This window comes from Oryctolagus cuniculus, chromosome 12 (genome assembly GCF_051225735.1).
Source record: "Oryctolagus cuniculus isolate XC-2025 breed Fujian yellow rabbit chromosome 12, ASM5122573v1, whole genome shotgun sequence".
Classification (NCBI taxonomy): Eukaryota; Metazoa; Chordata; class Mammalia; order Lagomorpha; family Leporidae; genus Oryctolagus; species Oryctolagus cuniculus.
Window position 1 is genome coordinate 79,926,034 of NC_142878.1, and position 22,038 is coordinate 79,948,071.

The following is a 22,038-nucleotide window of genomic DNA, read 5'->3' on the forward strand; positions in this document are numbered from 1 at the left end:
ACAAAGGGGTGAGGTGGATGAAGATGATGATGATGGATAAGCTGGTTCTAGTGCAGTTTTTTCTTTGTAAAGCATTTAAGCCCCTTTGACCCAATTCACTCGTTTTAAAAAAATGGAAATCTCAGGAAAATGAAGATAAGGGAATAAAAACAAAGCATTTGTTAGAAATAAGATACTGACTAAAAGAAATGGATATTCTTGTTTTATTCAAAATACAGAATTTTCTCCTCTATTGGATAATGTTATTTATATATATATATGTTCAAATGAATTACTAGATAAACTTTTTATTGTGATTCAAAATATATGAGATCTACCCTCTTAATAAATTTTTTTTAAATAAACTATCTTTTATTTGTTTGAAAGGGGGAGAGCTAGACCTCCCATTGGCTGGCTCATTCTCTGAATGCCCACAACTGTGGGGGCAGGCTTGGAAACAGAGATAGAAGGTGGGAATACAACCCAGGTCTCTTATGTAGGTGGTAGAACCTAGTGACTTGAGATATTATTGCTGCCTCCTAGGGTCTGCATTGGCTGAAAAGGAGTCAGAAGCTGGAGCTGGGAATTTGATCCAGGCATTCTGATGTGGGACATGTGCCTCTTAATTTTGAGGCTAAATGGCTGCTACTTAGTATTTTTTAGTTGCTAATACCATATTGTTGACTATGGTATATGATATATTTTGTACACCAGATTTCTGAAACTGTTTCCTTTTGAATGACTAACACATATCCATTGAACAATAGCTTCTCATTTTACCCTCTTCCCAGTCTATGCAATCACCATTCCATTTTATATAGTTTTACTATGTTAGATTCTGTATGTAAATGGACTCATACAGTATTTATTTTGCTTAGCATGTTGTTCTCTTTTTTTAAGATTTTATTTATTTATTTGAGAGAGTCACAAACACTGAGAGGGAAGGACAGAGAGAAAGGTCTTCCTTCCGTCCGTTCACTCCCCAAATGGCTACGGCTGGAGCTAAGCCAATCTGAAGCCAGGAGCCAGGTGCCTCTTCCGGGTCTTTCATGTGCGTGCAGGGGCCCAAGGACTTGGTCCATTTCCCACTGCTTTCCCAGGCCACAGCAGAGAGCTGGATTGGAAGAGGAACAGCCGGGACTAGAACCAGTGCCCGTATGGCATGCTGGCACCGCAGGCAGAGGATTAACCTATTGCGCCATGGCGCCAGCTCCCAGCATATTGGTCTTATAGGTTCATGCATGTTGTCACAAATGACAGGATTTTCTTCAGTTTTAAACATTACATGGTATGTATATACTGTGTACTATATTTTCTTATTCATTCATCCACTGATGATCATTCAGGTTGTTTTCATATCCTGGCCATTGTGAATCATGCTGCAGTGAGGATGGATGTACAGATATGTCTTTGAGATCCTTTAGACAGATATCCAGAAGTGAGATTGCTGGATAATATGGAAGTTCTGTTTTCAATTTTTAGAAGAAACACCTTACTGTTTTCCATGAAGACTATACTATTTTATTTTCCTATGGGTAGTACCCAAGGGTTTCTGTTTCTCTACATTCTTGCTACCTCTTGTTATTTTCTGTTTAATAGTGTCCATTTTAACAGATGTTGAGGGTATATGGTTTTGATTTGCAATTCTGTAATGTTTAGTTATATTGAATAGTTTTTCATATGCCTGTTAGCCATTTGTATGTCTTTGGAGGAACTACGTGTTCTTCTTTTTCCTCTTCTTCTTCTTAAATAATTTACTTATTTGATGCTGCCCCCCATCCAATCTTATTTTTTTAATAATTACAAATAATATAAACTAATTTCAAAAATGTAAAAAAACATGAAAAGGAAAAAAGTAGTGGTCCTGCTTTTCAAAACAAACTGTTATTGATATTTATAGTTCATTTCCATTTTTCCCCTTGCATTATTTTTAAATAGTTCCCATAGTAAGCATTTTTAATAGTTTTTAATACTTTTTATCAAAAGAAACTTTGCAAGGAGAAAAATAAAGTAGGATGTTTTTGTACATTCCGATTGGACTCTGTCTAATGGGAAACAAGAAAACATTTTGAATTGAATGGAAAAGTAAAAAAAGGGTATAAGTACTACTGTCTTGAATTTATGTAGTCTTATACGTGTGAACACGCTCAGAACACACATTACACCTATTCAGTAACATGCCGTATTATGCTACTATGCACTCTAGTATTTGAATTTTGAATTTTTTCTTACGAATTTACCTATATATACTTTTTTAAAGATTTATTTATTTATTTATTTGAAAGAGTTACACAGAAAGAGGGGAGGCAGAGAGAGAGAGAGAGAGAGAGATCTTCCATCTGATGGTTCACTCCCCAACTGGCTGCAATGGCTGGAGCTGCGCCAGTCTGAAGCCAGGAGCCAGGAGCTTTTTCCGGGTCTCCCACGTGGGTACAAAGGCCCAAGGACTTGGGCCATCTTCCACTGCTTTCCCAGGCCATAGCAGAGAGCTGGATCGGAAGTGGAGTAGCTGGGTCTTGAACTGGCGGCCATATGGGATGCCAGCACTTCAGGCCAGAGTGTTAACCTGCTGTGCCACAGTGCCAGACCCTGCCTATGTATTCTTAAATTACGTGAAGTTTGATATTTCTTAAAATAGCATTTTACTATTATTTTTAATGAACTTCTTGTTCATCAGAGAAAATTCATAGACATTTGTTCTTGTCGCGTTAGTAGTCATAGAGAGTTCCAGATGTGCTTCTATTGACCTTACTAATTTTCTTTTCTAGCTGTTAACCTGCTTTTTTTCAGTTTTACTTTTACACATTTTTTTCTGGTGAAAATTATATGCATATTTAGCATTACTCTGAATTGGAAATTACTGTTGTTTCAGTCACATATTTTGTTAGATTTGTTTGCTATTTATTTGAGAGACAGTACAAGGTGGTTTACTCTCTGTATAGCTGGGTCTGGGCCAAGGCCAGAGCTAAGAGCTGGTGACACAATATAGGTCTTCTACATGTGTAGCAGGAACCCATTTGCTTCAACTATCACCATCACTGCTGCCTCCAAAGGGGTCTGCATTGATGGGAGGCTGGAGTCAGGAGCTAGAACTGGGAATTGAACTCTGATGGGGATGCATGTGTCTTAACCACTAGACTAAATGTCTTCTCTCATGTTTCTTAGAGGATTATTTTTAGAATGGCACCTTTCGCTTAGGTTACAATTTAGTATTTTCAAAGTTTCAAAATTTGTTTCTTTTTTTCTTAAAAATATGTTTTGAGGTCAGTGAACATAAAACAGAAGGGAACATCTCCAGAGAAGACATCATCTGATTAGTTAACTTTAACTGGCTTGGTCATTTGTGGTGATTATGAACTACCATTCAGAGGATACAGAAAATAAAGATGTGACTTATAGGTAGGGGAGTGAATAACAAAAGATTGATTCTTACAGCAGATCTTCACTAAGTACTTATTGAATAGAAATTGTTAAATTGTGGAAAACAATATGTGATTAGGCTGTTATAGAAAACAGTGAAATAATGATGACTTTTTTTTAGTCCCCCCCCAACTTTTTTTTTTATTATAAATACAGGTATCAAAACAATCCTGAACATATTTTTATACTACTAGTAGTCAGCACCAACATCGCTTTAAAATTTAACACAGTTTGTGACAATATTCATTGTACCTGCTACTTTAAACAATTTCAACTGCAGCTCTTTCACTAAGCAAGATGGATAAAGCATGCCATTTCTTTTTGTCCTTCTTGGGATTTTTACTTTTCAGAAACACACATTTCCACTGCCATCTAACACTTCTTGCCACGCTTGCGTCTTGTAAACCCGAATCCTACTTGGAGCACTCCAGGTTTATGTTTAAATGACAGTGCCTCAACAAGAGAAAGAAAAATTGTGCTGCATTTTTCCTCCCGTTACCTGAAAACATAATGGGTGTACATATATTAAATATATTACAAATGTCTGGGTCACATATACCAGCTGGAATTCTTTACTGAATGTGTGGGTATTCTGCATTGTGGTATTTAATCAAGACATTAATATGAGTAGAAGGTTGTTGATTTAAAACAAGTTTGAGATCCATTAAAATTAATTGTTGTATGTTTGTCCTTCTGGTGGCTGTGGAAGCTTCATATTTTCTTTGGACATCATTAGACGTCTTAGCTCTTGAAATACAACTTTAATGCTATATGAATTTTGCAATTTTGCTAATACTGGTATGCTCCGTGCATCCACCATTCCACTGGAATTATTTATCCCATTCATATTAATTTTTGTTACAAATCTCACTGATGGAGGAACTTCTGGGTGTTTAGGTCCACATTCTACTTTCAGGCTATATATTCTGTTCTCATAATTTGTCCTTGGTGGCCCAATAATTATGCCTCTCCACCTTGTAAGTGTCATATCTTCATCATCTTCAAGGCCCCAGCTAACCGTACCATCGCCTACTCCTTTTTGTCCTTCTTCAAGTTCTTCCAACAAGCGAAAATTACGAGGAACTTTAACTCCTTTGGAGACCGCCATCTTCTCCCGCAGCCCGACGCAGCCAATGATGATATTTTTTATTACGTTTTATCTTTGAACGGTATAGGGACATGGTTTTGTGAAAGCAAGTGATATAAATACTTAGAAGCTCCTACATGCAAGGTGCTTTCTAGGTATTCTGTGTGCTATCTCATTCCAGTAGACAATGTTAGAAGAAAAAGGCAAAAGCAGTGTGACTTTATGAAGAATAATTTATTTGAATGATGGGAAGGAGAGGAAGAGAGATAAAAAGTGTTTGTGTATGTGTGTGGCAGAGAGTGTGTGTGTTCATCTGTTGGTTCACTCCCCAAATGGCTGCCAGGAGCAAACAACTCCATCTGGGTCTCCCGCATGGGTGAAGGGGCCCAAATACTTGGACCAACATCCACTGCTTTCCAAGGTACATTAACAGAAACTTTATAAGAAGCAGAGCAGCTGGAACTCTATCAGGCATTTAGACTCTAACTGGCACTCAATTTGGCATTGGTGTGTAATCATTGTAGGGGGCAGCTTAACCCACTGCATCACAATACATACCGCATTAGTGTGACATAAGTCACATAATGTGAACGATGTCTGTACTGCTACCTCAAATCCTTTTTTCCTGATAATACAAAAATCTCTCCTACCCTATTTCCTAGAGGTTTGCTTTCTCCTCATCAAAAGTAGGAAAAAATTTGATTTGACATAAACCTGATTGCCTCTTCAGCCCAAGGACATTTAAAGAACGGTAGGCTCAGGATTGTGTCACTGTTAGATTCCTTGGTTAGGCTTTGAGGAACAACATCTTCTATATCATTTATGGTAAATAAAAGGTCACCAATAGGAGAACCTTAAGCACAGAGGCTATTTGCTCTTGAAGGCCATGGATAGCCCAGTCATGCAGGAACTAATATTTTTTTAAAAATATTTATTTATTTGCAAGCCAGAGTTACACAAAGAAAAGAGATGCAGAGAGAGAGAGAGAGGAAGAGGGGTCTTCCATCCGATGATTCACTCCCCAATTGGCCGCAACGGCTGGAGCTGTGCTGATCTGAAGCCAGCAGTCAGGCGCTTCTTCCGAGTCTCCCATGTTGGCGCAGGGGCCCAAGAACTTGGGCCATCTTCTACTGCTATCCCAGGCCATAACTGAGAGCTGGATTGGAAGTGGAGCAGCTGGGCCTCAAACCAGTGCCCCATACGGGATGCTGGCAATTTAAGCCAGGGCATTAACCCGGTTTGCCACACCGCTGGCTCCAGGAACTAATATTTGAAGATGCAGTACCCCAAATGGAAGCTCCAACTTAAACTCAGCCACTTTTTTAAGCAGCAGATGGCTACCTCCCACAGTTTTCCTCAGTGGAAAGATTGCCAAATGAATTTTCTAACAATGGAATTGTAAAAATCTTCCTTACAGTTTCTTATAGCTTACAGACTTAGCATTTAGTGTTTGACAGACACTGTACCAAGAGTCTGACAAACATTCTCTCATTTAATCAAGCCCCATTCTTGGGGTTTGCATACTCTTGTCAACTCCCATTTTATAGTGAGAACCTAGAAGGGTCAGCACATAGTTAATGTGAAACCTAAGCATTTCGGTTCAACTTGCCATATGTATGTATTTTTTTAAACCTTTGCTCCAGCTTTGGTAGTCACAATGTTCACTGTATTCTGCTAGCTTTGTTTCTCTAATAGAAAAAAGTCACTAATTAGGGAAATTAGGTATTCATTTTTGTGAATTCTTTAAGTTGAATTTTTTTTAAATATTTATTTTAGGCCAGCGCCGCAGCTCACTAGGCTAATCCTCCACCTGCGGCGCCAGCATCCGGGTTCTAGTCCTGGTTGGAGCACCAGATTCTGTCCCGGTTGCCTCTCTTCCAGTCCAGCTCTCTGCTGTGGCCCGGGAGTGCAGTGGAGGATGGCCCAGGTCCTTGGGCCCTGCACCCATATGGGAGACCAGGAGGAAAGACCTGGCTCCTGGCTTCGGATCGGCGCAGCACACAGGCCGCAACACGCCGGCTGTAGCGGCCACTTGCGGGGGTGAACCAATGGAAAAAGGAAGACCTTTTTTATAATAAGAACTTTTTAGCTTGCATTAAAATTTAAGAAAAAATTTAAAAAGTAACATTGCATTTACCTTCTCAACCTTTTAGAATTAGTCAGTCTCCTAAGTATAATTGGGTTGATTTACCAACCTTCCATCATATTCTTCTACTAAAGTTGTACCACGATGGGAAAATACCTCTTACTTAATATTTCACAAATGGCACAAATATTTAATTGTTTTTCGTGCATCATTTTGTTTTATGTTAAGTTAGATTGTTAACGAATGCAATTTATGGCTGTTTGACTTCTCTTGGTTCCCAAAAGTATGCATCCTAAATGTGTCATTCAGGAAACTTAATAAATGCATATCTAAGATTTAAAACTTTTCCATGTTGGCATGTAGTGGATACAGTTCAGTGTTTCCAGGTCTGAACAGTTACTCCTCCAGTTGCTGTGAGTGTTAAAGGCTAACTGACCAGAATCAAACTCTTAAGAATTGCCGTGTGCTGAAGGGAGTCACCTTCACCATGGTCACATTCACTTTGTGGAGGTCAAGTGACTAATCAGTGGAGAGGTGGCTTGAGGGGATGGGTCTGAGGATCTTAAGAACTCCTTATGTAATAAGCCGAGGCATTTTTTTTTTTGCTAGTGTACTGCAATTGAATATCTCTATTCCCTTTTGTATCTCCTTTAACTCATCATAGATACTGAGCTTGAGATTATTGCCCAGTGAATTTCTTTTTCAGAAATATCGATCTCAGTCTGCTTTCTGGGAGATCCAGCCTACAGTACTCCAGAAAGATTCCTCTTACCCTTTCCAGTGAACCCCTTCCTACCCCAAACAACCATGTGTTGCTTTTATCACCACACTTTTGCCACTGTAGAGTTTCGTATAAGTGTGATGATATAATATGTCCTCTTTTGTGTCTGACTTCTTTTGCTCAAAAGACTTGAGTTATTGGAGTGTCAGCAGTTTTTTTTTTTCCTCTGTTGCCAAATAGTAGTTTTGTGAATAAGCCCTCATCTGTTCATCCATTTAGGTGTTGATAGGCAGTTGAGGGTATTAGAAGTTTTTGACTACTGTGTGTTTTGTTGTGTTGTGTTGTGTTTTGTGCTAGACTGAGACAGACAGAGACAGAAAAGAACTACCACCCACCTGTTGACTTCCCAAAAGCCTGCAACAGCCAGTACTGGGCCAGCTCCAAACTGGGAGCCAGGAACTCAATCCAGATTTCCCATCTTGGTAGCAAGTCCCAAGTACTTGAGCCATCATTTGCTGCCACCTAGAGTGTGTATATTAGTAGAAAGCTGGAATTGGGAGTGGAACTGAGACCGTAACCTTAGTACTCCTTTGTTGTGAAGATCTCAACCAGCATCTTAACCACTAGACCAGATACTCCTCTGGTATAATTCAGTGTGTAGAGATTTCATTTCTCCTAGGTAAATACAATTATTGGAATTTCTAAGTCATTAAAGAAGTAGTTTAATTATTGGCCGGTGCCGCGGTTCACGAGGCTAATTCTCCGCCTGCGGCGCCAGCACTCCAGGTTCTAATCCCGGTTGGGGCACTGGTTCTGTCCCAGTTGCTCTTCTTCCAGGCCAGCTCTCTGCTGTGGCCCAGGAGTGCAGTGGAGGATGGCCCAGATCCTTGGGCCCTGCACCTGCATGGGAGACCAGGAGGAAAGACCTGGCTCCTGGCTTCGGATCAGTACAACGCACCAGCCCTAGCGGCCGTTTGGGGGTGAACCAACGGAAGGAAGACCTTTCTCTCTCACTAACTTTGCCTGTCAAAAAAAATAAAATAAAATAAAAAAGTAGTTTAATTTTGAAGAATTGACTGAGTTTTCCAAAGTAGTTTTACCATTTTAGACTTCCACTAGCAATGTGTGAAAATTCTGGTTGCTCTACATTTTCTCTAGTATTTCTTACTGATGATATATTTAATTCCATCATCCTACTGTTTGTTTTCTTTTGTGACATTGATTTTTTTGGTCAATATTCTCTCCTCCTGATTTCTTTTGGATTAATCAACTTTTTTTGGTGTTCAATTGTAATTGTAATTCCTCTAATGGCTTTTTTTTTTTTTGATGCTACTTTATTCTTAAGAGTTTCTCTAGGATTTACACCCTACACTTGTCACAGTCTTGTCAGAGTTTGTGTTTTACTATATTTATGTAAAATTAAGAATCTGGGAAAGACTTTTTCTCACGCTCTCTCTCTGTAACTCTGCTTCTCAAATAAATAAAATATTTTAAAATGATATGGAAAAAGAAGGTATTGAAATCTAAATGGAAAAAATTTGAAATAAACTCTTTGTATTTTCATTTCAAGTATGTGTGCACTGGTGAGATAAAGCAGTTTATTTTATCTGCAAGTTTATGTTTTCCACTGATTTGGGGAAGGTTTTGTCTTTCTTAACTGCTTCAGATACAGATTTTTTAGTATTGCCTAACAGCTGAAGTTCTAGTCGTTCTTCCCAAAACATTTTAGCTTTACATATTGAATCATTTATTGTGTTTTGTTTTACTTAACTACTATTTTTGCTGCTCCAGTGCATTGTTAAGCTTATTCTGTAGAATTATCACTGCAGATGTTAACACTTTTCAATTATAGAATTTTCATTTTTTAAACAGTTCCTTGCTGAGAGTCTCTGTGTTCATTCGGTTAGATATTATTTTTTAATGTACTTGAATATTTCTACTAGCTGCTTAGTAATTGTTTTCTGCTTATTCCAATGTGATGTCATCTATATTTTCATACGGTGCTTTTTTTCTTGACTAATGGTCATATTTTTATTTCTGCACACACCTAGTAATTTTCTATTTCACGTTATAAAGTGTAGAAGATACACTATAGAGGTTTTGGTTTCTGTTAATTTTGGCAGAGTTTCATTTTTGATATGGTGAGTAGACATTATTGGTTGATTATCTTGAGGCTTGGTTTTATGCTTTGTTAAGGGAGGTTTGTAGAAAGCCCAAATTATTTACTAACCCCCTAATTAGTTTCTTCTGTGGTACCCAGCAGCTGAAATCTGTGCTCAGTTATTTTAGCCTTCTGGCTGTTGCTCTTGGTTGTGCTTCTTATATTCTTCCCCCATGTTTATATTGTGTCAAATTCAGCCAAAGATTTTGAGGGGAAGTTAAATGTAAATGTTTGGACCTTCCCTAACTGTATGTTTCTCTATCCTGTGTTTCTGTTCCTTATTTTCCAGCCATACTGGCATCCCCAGATTTTACTTTCTGGATCCTTAAGCAAAAACTACACTAACTTTCTGCTTAGCCAGCCAGCACATGTTCTGTTAACTGGGGAGGGCCCTCACTGGACAAAGCATATGGATTTGGATTTTACCCAGTGAGTTTGGTTTTTGTTCTTCCGCTGATTAGATCCTTTCTAATTTATGGCTACTTTTGGTCAGTCTCATTTGTCTTTGAATAGTTGATTTAAAAAAATTTGCCATGATTTTTAACTGTTATTTTGAAGGTTAGTCCAATGTAAGTTATTCTGCCATTACCAAAATGAGAAATTACAATTTTTGAAAATATTGCTTTGAGAATAGAAACTGGTTGTAATCAGCATTTTAATATTCATTGTGCTATGGTGACTTTTAAATTTGGCTGTTCTTTTCCATTGTGATCTAATTTGTGCCTCTGAGTATCTTTTTAATGGATTTCTTATATGCACAGTTTTGAAAACTAATGATTCCTTAAATCAGTGAATTCAAAAGATGCTAAACTAGTCTATTTTTTGTAACATATTTTATTGTCCTTTAGATATATGAAAACTGTAGAGAAATACCCAAAGACTTTAACTTAATATATTATTTGTTTTTATGATATTGATTGGTTTTTAAGTTCTGATGAGAGTGTTTAACAGGAAATCTACCCTCTTAACCAGTTTTTAATCGTACAATACACTTGTTAATTATTAACACAATATTTTGTAGTCTGCAGCTTCGTTAGTCATATGTAACTAAAATTTTATCTGTTGTATAGCATTTCCTCACTTCTTCCTACCACCAGCCTCATGTAGCCACCATTCTGTTATCTACTTGTATGAGTTTGATTATTTCAGTTATCTCAGAAACATAGAATTTTACACAATTTGTCCTCAGTGATTGACTTATTTCACTTAGCATAGTGTCTTCAAGGTCCGTCCATGTGGCATCATTTCTTTAAGACTAGTAATATTCCATGGTACATATATACTGCATCTTCTTTATGCATCTGTCCATCGGTGGACATTTAGGTTGTTTCCATATCATGGCTACTGTGAATGTTGCCATGAACATGAGAATTCAGATGTCTGTTTGAAATCCTGGTTTCTGTTGTATAGAATAAATGCCAAGAAGTGGGTTGCTGGATTCCATGGTAGTTCTACTTTTATTTTAAAAGGAACCTCTGTGCTGAATGCTATAGTGTCTGTACCATTTTGCATTCCTATAAACCTTGCCCAGGTTCTCCACATTCTCACTAACACTTGTTTTCCTGTGAGTGTTTTTCTTAACATTAGCCATCTTAACAAGTAATTCATGTATATTTATATTTTTTACTGAAGAGGCAGAGAAACAGAGACAGAGATATTGCGTTCGCTGATTTATTCCCCAAATGCACGAAATAGCCAGGGCTGGACCAGGGTAAAATCAAGAACGCAATTCAGTCTCCCACAGGAGTGGCAGGAACCCAGTTATCCAAGCCACCACCTGCTGCTTCACGGGATATGAGCATCAGCAGGAAGCTGGAATTGGGGGCAAAACTGATACTTAAATCCAGGCATTCTGATATCCCAAGTGGATATCCAAAGTACAGTCCTAACCACTGTGCCAAATATCTATCTTGATATGGTTTTGATAGTTGTATTTATTTTGGGATTATTTTATAATTTTGCTCTTTACAAATTAGGGTGGTAAACAACCATCATGAATATCAATTGAAAAGGCTTGAAGTGGTTGGCACTGTGGCACAGTGGCTTAAAGCCCTGGCCTGAAACACCCACATCCCATATGGGTGCTGGTTCTAGTCCCAGCTGCTCCTCTTCTGATCCAGCTCTCTGCTGTGGCCTGGAATAGCAGTAGAAGATGGCTTAAGTCCTTGTGCCCCTGCACCTGCCTGGGAGACCCGAAAGAAACTCCTGGCTCCTGGCTTCAGATTGGCGCAGCTCCAGCCGTTGTGGACATCTGGGGAGTGAAACAGAGGATGGAAGGCCATTCTCTCTGTCTCTCTCTCTCTCTCTCTAACTCTTTCTTTCAAATAAACAAAATAAATCTTTGAAAAAAAGGAAAAGAAAAGGCTTGGAGAAATGGTCATTAGAACTCATTGATACATTCCTAATTGTTTTATAAAGCATTTTTCTTGCCCAATAAAAATTCTCTATACTTTTCCGCAGGTAACTATCTACCTGAGATGCAACCACAAAGTTGATTTTATCATCATGATTTTGTGTTTCCCTGTTTTAGAGTGTCATACAAATGGAGTCTGTCTTATATGTCTGGGTGTCTGGGTTCTTTGACTCAGCATTTTTTCAAAGACTTCCGTGTTTCTTTGTTGGAAAAGCAAAGTATCAGAGAAAGAAAGGGAAAGATAGATACTGCCCTGACTAGTTTACCCCACAAATGGCCGTAATGCCTGGGGCTTGGCCAGGCTGAAGCTAAGGGCCTGAAATTCCATCCTCATCTTCTATATTGGTACTTGAGCCATCTTCTGTTGCTTTTCAAGGCACTTTTGCAGGGAGCTGGATCAGAGGCAGAGTAGCTGGAACTTGAACCAGCACTCTAATGTAAGATACTGGCTTTGCAAGCACAGACTTAATGTATTGTGCCACAGCGCTGGCCCTAGCATAGTGTTCTTAAGATTTATGCATGTTGTTGCTTGTATTCCTAGTCCCTTCTTTTGAATTGCTGAATAGTATTGCATTGAATAAGAGTATTTCATAGTTTCTTACCCAGTTTTCTTACTGATGGTCAACTGGGTTGTTTATACTTTTAGCTATTATGTGTAAAGCTACTTGTAACACTCATGTGAGAAGCTCTTTGTGTGATGTTTTATCTTGAGTAAATACCTAGAGATGGAATTGTTGTGTCATGGAGCATGTGTATTTTTATATTTTTAAGAAACGGCCAGTTTTCCAAAGTGTGTAAATTTATATTTCCTCAGGCAGTATATAATATTTCAGTTGCAGATCTTATTTTTATATTAAAATTATATTCTCTTAAATAGTATTGGTAATTTTTAATTTCTATTTTTAATTCCTGATAAATATTTTTTGGCAGATAGCCTTCTTTTTTTAAACTAATAATTCTCTGAACTGAAAATTTCTAGAATGTTTTGCTTACATGGACAATGACCAACTTTTCCAACTTAAAATAACAGCTTCAAATGTAGAATGAGTACTGAGATTGCATTCTGATGTTAAAAAAAAAAAAAACTTCAGGGACTGGCTTTGTGGTCTAGCAGATACAGCTGCCACTTGCAATGCTGTCGTCCCATATTGGCACCAGTTTGTGTCCTGGATGCTCTACTTCCCATTCAGTTCCCTGTTAATGGCCTGAAATGCAGGTGAAGATGGCCCAAGTCCCTTTTACCCTTGTGGAAGACCCGTGTGAACCTCCGGCTTCCATCTAACCCAGCCCTGGCTGTTGTGGTCATCTCTGGAGTGGACCAGTGAATCTCTTTCTCTCTCTCTGTCTCTGTCTCTGTCTCTGTCTCTTTCTTTCCCTCTTTTCCCTGCCTGTAACTTTGACTTTTAAAATAAATAAGTACATCTGAAATTGTCTTTAGACACTAATCATGAGAGATCAAAATCTAGGAGTCAGCATGACACTTCTATGCTAAACATAGTTTGCTTTTTCTGTTTCTGTGGTAAATTGCGCATGAGTGTTTTTTACCCATTAGAGCACAGTGCTTTTGTCAAGTGAGTGATTTCTTGGTATGGTTCCATTTGTTCTATGCCTTGGTCATCAGTTTTATCCATTATGAAGGCTGTCTTCTCAAGTCACCCAGTGTACCAGATAGAGTGGGGAGAATAAGAGTAAATAGAAAAATGAAAAGCTGTAGCTGCTACTGGAAAACCTATACTTGGATTGAGTACCAGGACCAGTTCTTTTCATTGAATTTTTCCTTTGTATTCGTAAGTGCAGGTGATACTGAACAGGAGCTGAATATGCTCTTTGCTCTTAAATCAACTGGAGGCCACATGTTAGGTGGCATTCACTTAAGAAACAATAGAACTTTTACACTGTGTGACATAGATTCATAAGTATGGTACCAGAAATGAAGAAAAACTAATGAGGATTAGGGAATCTAGGCAACTTGTACTAAGGAGGTGGAATTTAAAGTGAGCATTGACCCAGTGAAATTTAATCAGTTTAGAGAAAGAAGGCTAAGGTATAATTGTAGTAATGAAATATTCACAACTGATACTGTGTGCAGAGAATATGAATATATGTGTGTTTGAATAGTAAGGTGCTGGAATGTCAGCTCCTTGAAGGCAAGGGTATATATCTATTGTACAGTTTTTAAAGATTTATTTGTTTTTTTAAAGATTTATTTATTTTTTACTTGAGAGTCAGAGTTACACATAGAGAGGAGACGCAGAGAGAGAGAGAGAGAGAGATCTTCCATCCAGTGGTTCACTCCCAAATTGGCCATAACAGCTGGAACTGCGCTGATCCGAAGCCAGGAGCCAGGAGCCAGGAGCTTCTTCTGTGTCTCCCACGCGGGTGCAGGGCCCAAGGACTTGGGCCATTTTCTACTGCTTTCCCAGGCCATAGCAGAGAGCTGGATTGGAAGTGGAGCAGGTGGGACTATAACCAGCACCCGTATGGGATGCTGGCACTTCAGGCCAGGGCTTTAACCCTCTGTGCCACAGCGCCGGCCCCTATTTATTTATTTGAAAGTCAGAGTTAAACAGAGAAAGAAGGAGAGGTGGGGAGGGGAGGCATTCCATCCGCTGATCTGAAGCCAGGAGCCAGGAGCTTCTTCCAGAATCATGTAGGTGCCATTTTGTATTGCTTTCCAGGCCACAGCAGAGAACTGGATCAGAAGTGGAGCAGCTGGGACTAGAACCAGTGACTATATGGGTTGCAGGCACTGCAGGCAGCGGCTATACCCACTATACCACAGTTCTGGCCCCAGTATTTTGCTTATTTTTCTCCAGTGTCTAGAATCCTCCTTGAACTACAATAGTAGTGATGTCATAGAAGGGATAAGCAGTTGTATCTGGATATGTTTCAAACATAGAGCGGACAAAAACAGCACTTAATGACAGTAAGCATTTGTGCAATAGATGAGTAAATACTGCATTTCAGGTTGCAGAATTTTGAGATTTATTCTCTTGGCAAAGGAGAAATGCTTACCTTTCTAGTCTGCTGTGCTTTGAAGGAGTGTTTTAGGTTATAGTGGCAGGACATTACAAGCAGTTGAAGTGTTATGAAATAATGTTTTAGGAAGAATCAAAGAGATTCTAGCACAAATGTCTAAGTAGGATTTTTAGGAAAGCCCAGAATAGAGAGGTGGCTCATAAGACATTCATAAGGAAAACGTTATAGAGATAATGGAGAGAAAAAGGAATGAAGAATCACAGATGATGCCAACTCATCAGCCTCGACTATTAATATTACTGCTGTCAGTATTAAGAATCATAACAATTAAAGAGCTCTTCAGTTATGAGGCATAGGGGAAGAGATGAAGGATATATGAAGACAAGGGAACCAAAGGAAAGCTTTTAACAGGAGTTGGAGATTCATGACCCAAAACAGAGCTGAGTGTAAGGCTGGGAGTGTGCATTTGGAAATCATCATTCAAAGGGAACAAAAAAGTAAATGGGCAGGTAGAACATAAAATGAGGACATAAGACAAAGGGCAGGTATTCTCAGTATTTTCTAATAGAATAGGAAAAAAGTGATAGGATATAGAAAGAGCCCCAAAGGTTAGTCTGACCAAGTCCCAGAGTGGCATAGTGGTTAATGGGGTCAGATGCTACAGAGCAGGAGTGGAAAAAATACATGCTTGATCATTTGATTTTATAAATAACATTTATTTGAATGCAGTTACTCCCATTTGTTCACATATCATTTATGGCTGCCTTTTTACTACTCCATTAGAATTGAGTAGTGGGCGCAAGTGTGATTACCCCTCAGTTGGCTAAAACTGGCCATTTACTGGAAAAGTTTGCTGACTCTTCTATAGAGATCTGAAAAATGAAGATCAGGATAGCAGCCATTAAGTTTTATGATTAAGTTGTCTTTGATGACCTGAAGGAGTTCAATTCTGCCCTGTGAACAAATGTTTGCTGAGATCCTGTTGCACGCCTGGCATGTGGTTTTGCTGGTGTGACCTAGGAAAAGGCTAGATATTAAGAGATTTAGGTAGATGATAAGGAGAGAAGATGGTGAATGTGAATTTTTCTTTTGTAAGTATTGAAATAAATGAGTGGTAGTTGGGAAGGCATATAAGGAAAAGGTTTTTTAATAGGGAAAATATGCAAGGAAATTTTTAGAGTTCTGAGAGAGGCAGTATGTTGCCATTATAGGAATTAATGGGCTAAGACATGAATGCGAGGAGTACACAGGCCTCATTACAGGAAATGAATAGAATTGTTTGTGGAATTAAGTTAAGAATAGTAATTGCTCACACAGCTGTTTTTAAATAGCAAATTGTGTTAGGTAATCAGCAAAATTCCTCTGAAATGTACTTGATAGTTATACAGAAACTGCTTTATTGGTACTGACTTATGATCCTAATGGGTAATATAAAAACAAACTAAAAACCTTTGTATGCAGTTTTCACATTGGTATAGTATTGTATGTTTTTTTTGTTTGCTTAATGTGTAAGTGCAGTTGTAATGTTTTTCATCTTCCTTTTCTAACCACCCAACCCAAATATATAAGTCTTGCTCCAGAGAGGCAGCAGCACGAACTTTATGAGCTCACAGAGCAATGAGGTGTATTCTCACTTAAAGAAGGAGTATTTTATTGCATCTCTGTTTATCCTCCTTTTAGACTAAATTGGAATGTTTTATGTCTTGATTTAGGTCTACTAAATTTTTTTTTTTTTTTGTATGTTATTTGACCGTACCTCCATTCTTTCTTGTGGATTTGGATTTTTCTACTACTTTCTTTACCTTTATTAGCTGGTATTTTAGCAGTGGCTCTTGCTGGTAGGGTTTTTGTTTGTTTGTTTGTTTGTTTTGTTTTGAGGTGAGGTGGGGGTAGCTTCTCTAAGGATATTCATATATATATATATATGTATACACACATACCATTAACTTTTACTGCTTGGTATTAAAATTGTACCATTTCACATAAAATGTAGAAATCTTTTGACCTTAAATGTCATTGCTGGGGCTGTGGTGCAGTGGGTTAAAGCCCTGGCCTGCAGCCCTGGCATCCCATTGGGCACTGGTTTTTGTCCCAGCTGCTCCACTTCGGATCCAGGTCTCTGCTATAGCCTGGGAAAGCATTGGAAGATGGCCCAATGGGAGACCCAGAAAAATCTCCTGGCTCCGGGCTTCAGATCAGCTCAACTCTGACTGTTGGCGGTCTTTTGGGGAGTAAAGCAACAGAATGGAAAATCTCTCTCTCTCTCTCTCTCTCTCTCTCTCATATTCCACCTCTCTCTGTAACTCTGTCATTCAAATAAATATAATAAATACACCTTTATGGTTGTTTGCTTTAGTTGTAATGTGTATTATGTCTAAATGCATTGTGACTCCTATGAGAGAATTTTTTCTAATTTAACTGTTTCTGGCCATTTTCAAGGTTTTTTGCATTCTTTTTTGTTGTCAGCAGGTTGTCTGTGATATGTCTAGTTATGATTTTTTTCCTGTTTATCCTGTTTGGGATTCACTGATTAGAGTCTTTAATTAATAAATTTTTGTCTCCACATTAAGAAAATTTTTCACCACTATCTCTTAAAATACTTTTTTTCTTCCCAATTATCTTTGTCTCTCATTATACCTGTGTTCAATTTTTTAAGATCTTCTCTTAGGTCTCTTAGGGCCTGTTCATTTCTTTTTAATCTTTTAATCTCTTTTTCTGTTTTATCAGTTGAATACTTTCTATTGACCTGTCATCAAATTCATTAACTTTGCTGTAACCGCTATTCTCTCTTAAGGAAAATTTTTTAGAACTTCAAATATTTTAATTTATATTTGTTCTTTTTAAATATATTTTCCTCATCTGTATGAGATTTCCAATTTTCATTCATTACAAGTTTTTTTTTTTGTTTTTGTTTTTTTTTGACAGGCAGAGTGGACAGTGAGAGAGAGAGACAGAGAGAAAGGTCTTCCTTTGCCGTTGGTTCACCCTCCAATGGCTGCCATGGCCCGCGCGCTGCGGCTAGCGCACCACGCTGATCTGACGGCAGGAGCCAGGTACTTATCCTGGTCTCCCATGGGGTGCAGGACCCAAGCACTTGGGCCATCCTCCACTGCACTCCCTGGCCACAGCAGAGAGCTGGCCTGGAAGAGGGGCAACTGGGACAGAATCCGTCGCCCCGACCAGGACTAGAATCCGGTGTGCTGGCGCCACAAGGCGGAGGATTAGCCTAGTGAGCCGCGGCGCCGGCCAATTACAAGTATTATTTTCTTACCTGCACTGAGCATAGTTATACTGTAGGACTTGCGGTCATGTCATTCTGTGAAAATTCCCAACATCTAGCTCATTTAGATCACCTTGAGGTTGACCTCTGTTAACTCTCTTTTCCTTTGAGATTGGGTCACATTTTAATGTGAAAGAGTTTGCAATATCATGAATGTTACTTGTCAAAGTGTGGTTTCCTTCATGTTCCCCAAAGATTTTTGTTTATTTTAGTGAACCATTACTTTGGTTTGACTCAAATTGATAATTTTTTTCTTGTCTGGGACTCTTCGTGCAACTGCTCACAATCTTTTTTTTTAAAGAGTTATTTTTATTTTATTTTATTTACAGAGAGAGTTAGTATTAGGAAAAGAGTTGCAAATTGATGCCTCCTCACACGGGGCACCAAAATGTTAGGAAAAGACGCACGGAACAGAGAGGAGGCAGTGCATGAATTTACAGCCAGACCGAATTTATTCAGAGAAAATAAATTGGTAGAGGTGGGTGACCAACTTACCCGTGTGCACACTGATGGCCCCAGGGGCCGGACCTTTTTATATTTTAGGAGGGCTGCAAATGACGTAGGGGTAGGGAGCAGGAGGCAGAGGGGAATTCCTGGAACTGGTCTTTCAGGTGGCTGTGGGTGGTGGGGTATGAAGGCAATAGGGTGTGAGACCCAATTGAGTTTCAAGGACAAGGAATACATTCCAGTGTTTATCTATTTTGGGCAATAAGGGAGAATGGCTGAGGGTTATGTCATTGTTCCATCAGGTAGAGATAGGAAGAGAGGTCTTCCATCCACTGGTTCAGTCCCCAGATGGCCGCAAACAGCCGGAGCCAATAGCTTCTTCCCGGTCTCTCGTGTGGGTGCATGGTCCCAAGGACTTGGGACATCTTCTGCTGTCCCAGGCCACAGCAGAGAGCTGGATTGGAAGAGGAGCAGTGGGGACTAGAACCAGCATTGGGCTTCAGGCCAGGGCTTTAACCCACTGGCGCCTGCTCATGATCTTAATTTGATTGTTTATGCCTGAGCTTCAGATTGCCTTGGGCCTTTCTTGTGATTGTGTGTTCTAGGTCACAGGTAGCCAGAACATTTGTGGCTCCTCTTTTCTGCACTCCTGGTGACTGTGTTTGTTCTGGCACTGTCTTCCTTTTCTTCGGGCCAGAAAGACAGTTGGTCTTGTGTTTGAGTTTTGGTTGCTATGGATTATGACTGCAGGTCAAAGCTTTCAGAATAGGAGATTGACACGTGCTGGTCCCTAAAAGCTGTTAAAAAGAGAAACTCAGTCATTCTGGGATCTTCTTTCAAGTTGATGCTTTCATCCAAGATCAGTCTGTTTTTGTTTACTCTTCAGAACCTTTATGTAGGGTTTATGTGTGTGTGTAGTCTATATCTGAAGGTTGCACATCTGTGAATTCAGCCAGTTGAGACTAAAAAAAAATTTCATCTGTATTGAACATATGCAGACATTTTCCCTTGTCATTATTCCCTAAATTATATAGTATTTCAATTATTTACTTGGCATTTACATGGCATTAGCTACTAGTAATTTAGAGTTGATTTAAAGTATACAGGAGGATGTTTGTAGGTTATATGCAAATACTATATAATTTTAAATAAGGGGCTTGATTATCAACAGATTTTCATATCTGTGGGATAGAGGAGATCCTGGAGGTAATCCCCCACAGATACCAAAGACACCTGAATATATGTTGCCATACATGTATTTTCCCCAGGATTCCTAGTAGCTGTTTATAAGAGCTTACTGCACTATATTGGAAGCAGAACTTTCTAGGTTAGTTGTGCGATTTCTTGAGGATTTTTGTAATCTATATTTTAAAAATGATATTACTTTTTGAAAATCATCATTTTTTTACTGATTCTTGAAAGTCTACTTAGTTTGCTTTACATCACTGTTTTATTTTAGAATTCTTTTTATCCCACCTTTTCTTGATTCTTAAGAGAGACTATTGGATTCACTGATTTTCTATTCAGTTAAGAGACATTTCAGTGTAGAATACCACACTTTTGCGTACTGGAAGGATATACAGATGAAGATGTCTTCCCTGGTGTAAAGTTTTATTGGTGGAATATACCTGAAAACAATCAATCATAAGTATTCAAGACAAAACAAGTACAAATTAATTTTTGAAGAAATGTCACAAATTTAGATTTGGTTATCAAAAGAACATCTTACAGAGGAAGGGAAATTTAATCTTAGCTGGATTCATAATTAGAAATTCAGTAGGTAGGAGAAAAGATTAAAGTAGATATTCTAGGGCTAGGAAATAATAGGAATAGAATGTGAATGTTTGACAAGTCTTAACATGTTTGAGGAGTGAGTAATATCTTGGTGAGGGTGGAGCTCTTGAGTTTATAGAAGGATATAGTAAGTAGTGAAGCTGAAAAAGTAAATTGAGACTATCTTGAATGTTGTGTCCACGTTTGTAGTTATGTAAAACAGTAATAAAGAAACCCTAATTTTTGATGAATTACTGTGACTGCTATTCCTGAAGCAGCAGAAGTTCACATTTGAGAAGTAGGTAGAATTTGGTCCAATATGTGTTTATGTTGTATTGGCAGTGTTGGTTGTGGATTAGAATGAGTGTAATAGAAGAAGAAAGCAGTACACAATACCAGATTCAGCACCATATGTGTAAAGGGAATAAATAGATAGTTACTAGAAATACTGCCAAGGTAGAAGTAATGTGAGTGAGTGGTTAAGGTCCTGTAAAGGAACTGTTTTGAAGTCCAAGAGAATCATTACATTTTTAACCATACTTTATTTATTTTTAAATCTTTACTTATTTATTTGAAACACACAGAGAGAGACATCTCAAATTTGCTTTTTCACTCCCCAGATTCCCATGACAGACAGAGAGCTAGGCCAGTCTGAAGCCAGGGGCCAGGAACTCAGTCCAGGTCTTCTACATGGTTGGCAGGGACGAACTGCTTGAGTTATTATCTGCTGCCTCCCAGAATGCACATTAGCTAGAAGCTGTAAAGAAGCACAGAGCCAGAACTGGAACCCAGACACTCTAATGCGTACTGATGCATCCCAAATTGCAGCTTGGCTGCTGCTCCAGCCACCCATCCTAACTATATTTTTTAATGTCCGAACATCATACTGAGTATTTGAAACTTTTTGGAATAGTTTAAATTTAAAACACTTTCACAGCAGCAAACTTTGGGCTATCCAGTGCAGGGTGAGGATTGGGGAGCATGTGTTGAGGTCATTTCAGTGTCATGTTTAGTAAGGCCTCTGTGTGGTTTAGCCACCAAGCCTGTAATGGCTTTGATTTCTCAAAAGCATTTTGTTGTTGTTGTTTGCTTGATTAAGTTTTATTTATTTTTTGAAAGGCAGGGCTACAGAGAGTCAGAGAGAAAAAGAGAGAGGGGAAGAGAAAGAAAGAGAGAACTTCCATTCTCTGATTCACTTCCCAAATGGCCATAATGTCCTGGACTGGACTAGGCTGAAGTTAGGAGCCTAGAACCTCGTTTTTGGGGTAGCATGTGTCCAAAGTACTTGGGACATCTTCCTCTGCTTTTCCAGATGCATTAGCAGGTAATTGGAAACAGGGCAACTGGGACTTGGAATCCTGGTGTTGTATGTGACAGCTTAACAGACTATGCCACAACACCAGCCCCTCCTTTCTGCTAAAGCTTTTCAACAAATTTTGATCTTTGGGGTGGTTTATTTAGTTCATAATTATTTATAGTCTTAACTACTTCTCTGTGATTTTCAAAATAATATTCAGTTCAGAATATTTATTTTGGGACAGAGAGCTAATAAATAGGGAACCAGTTTCAATGCTACTTTTATTAAGCTGATAAAATTATTTCCACTTTATGTATTTATTTATTTCACAAATATTTATTAGTATCTGCTATGTGTCAGGCACTGTTTTGGGTATTGAACATGTAACAGTAAAC

The 22,038-nt window shown here is 38.6% G+C and overlaps 1 protein-coding gene and 1 pseudogene across 27 annotated transcripts in view; one reads left to right on the forward strand and one right to left on the reverse strand.

Annotated features, from left to right (window-relative positions):
• TCF12 (transcription factor 12) overlaps positions 1-22,038 on the forward strand; it is a 402,091-nt gene that overhangs the window by 120,266 nt on the left and 259,787 nt on the right. The window lies entirely within an intron of this gene.
• LOC100344250 (ubiquitin-conjugating enzyme E2 variant 2 pseudogene) lies at positions 197-5,120 on the reverse strand (annotated as a pseudogene). Its single transcript, XR_016218173.1, has one exon. The product of XR_016218173.1 is annotated as a ubiquitin-conjugating enzyme E2 variant 2 pseudogene (transcript).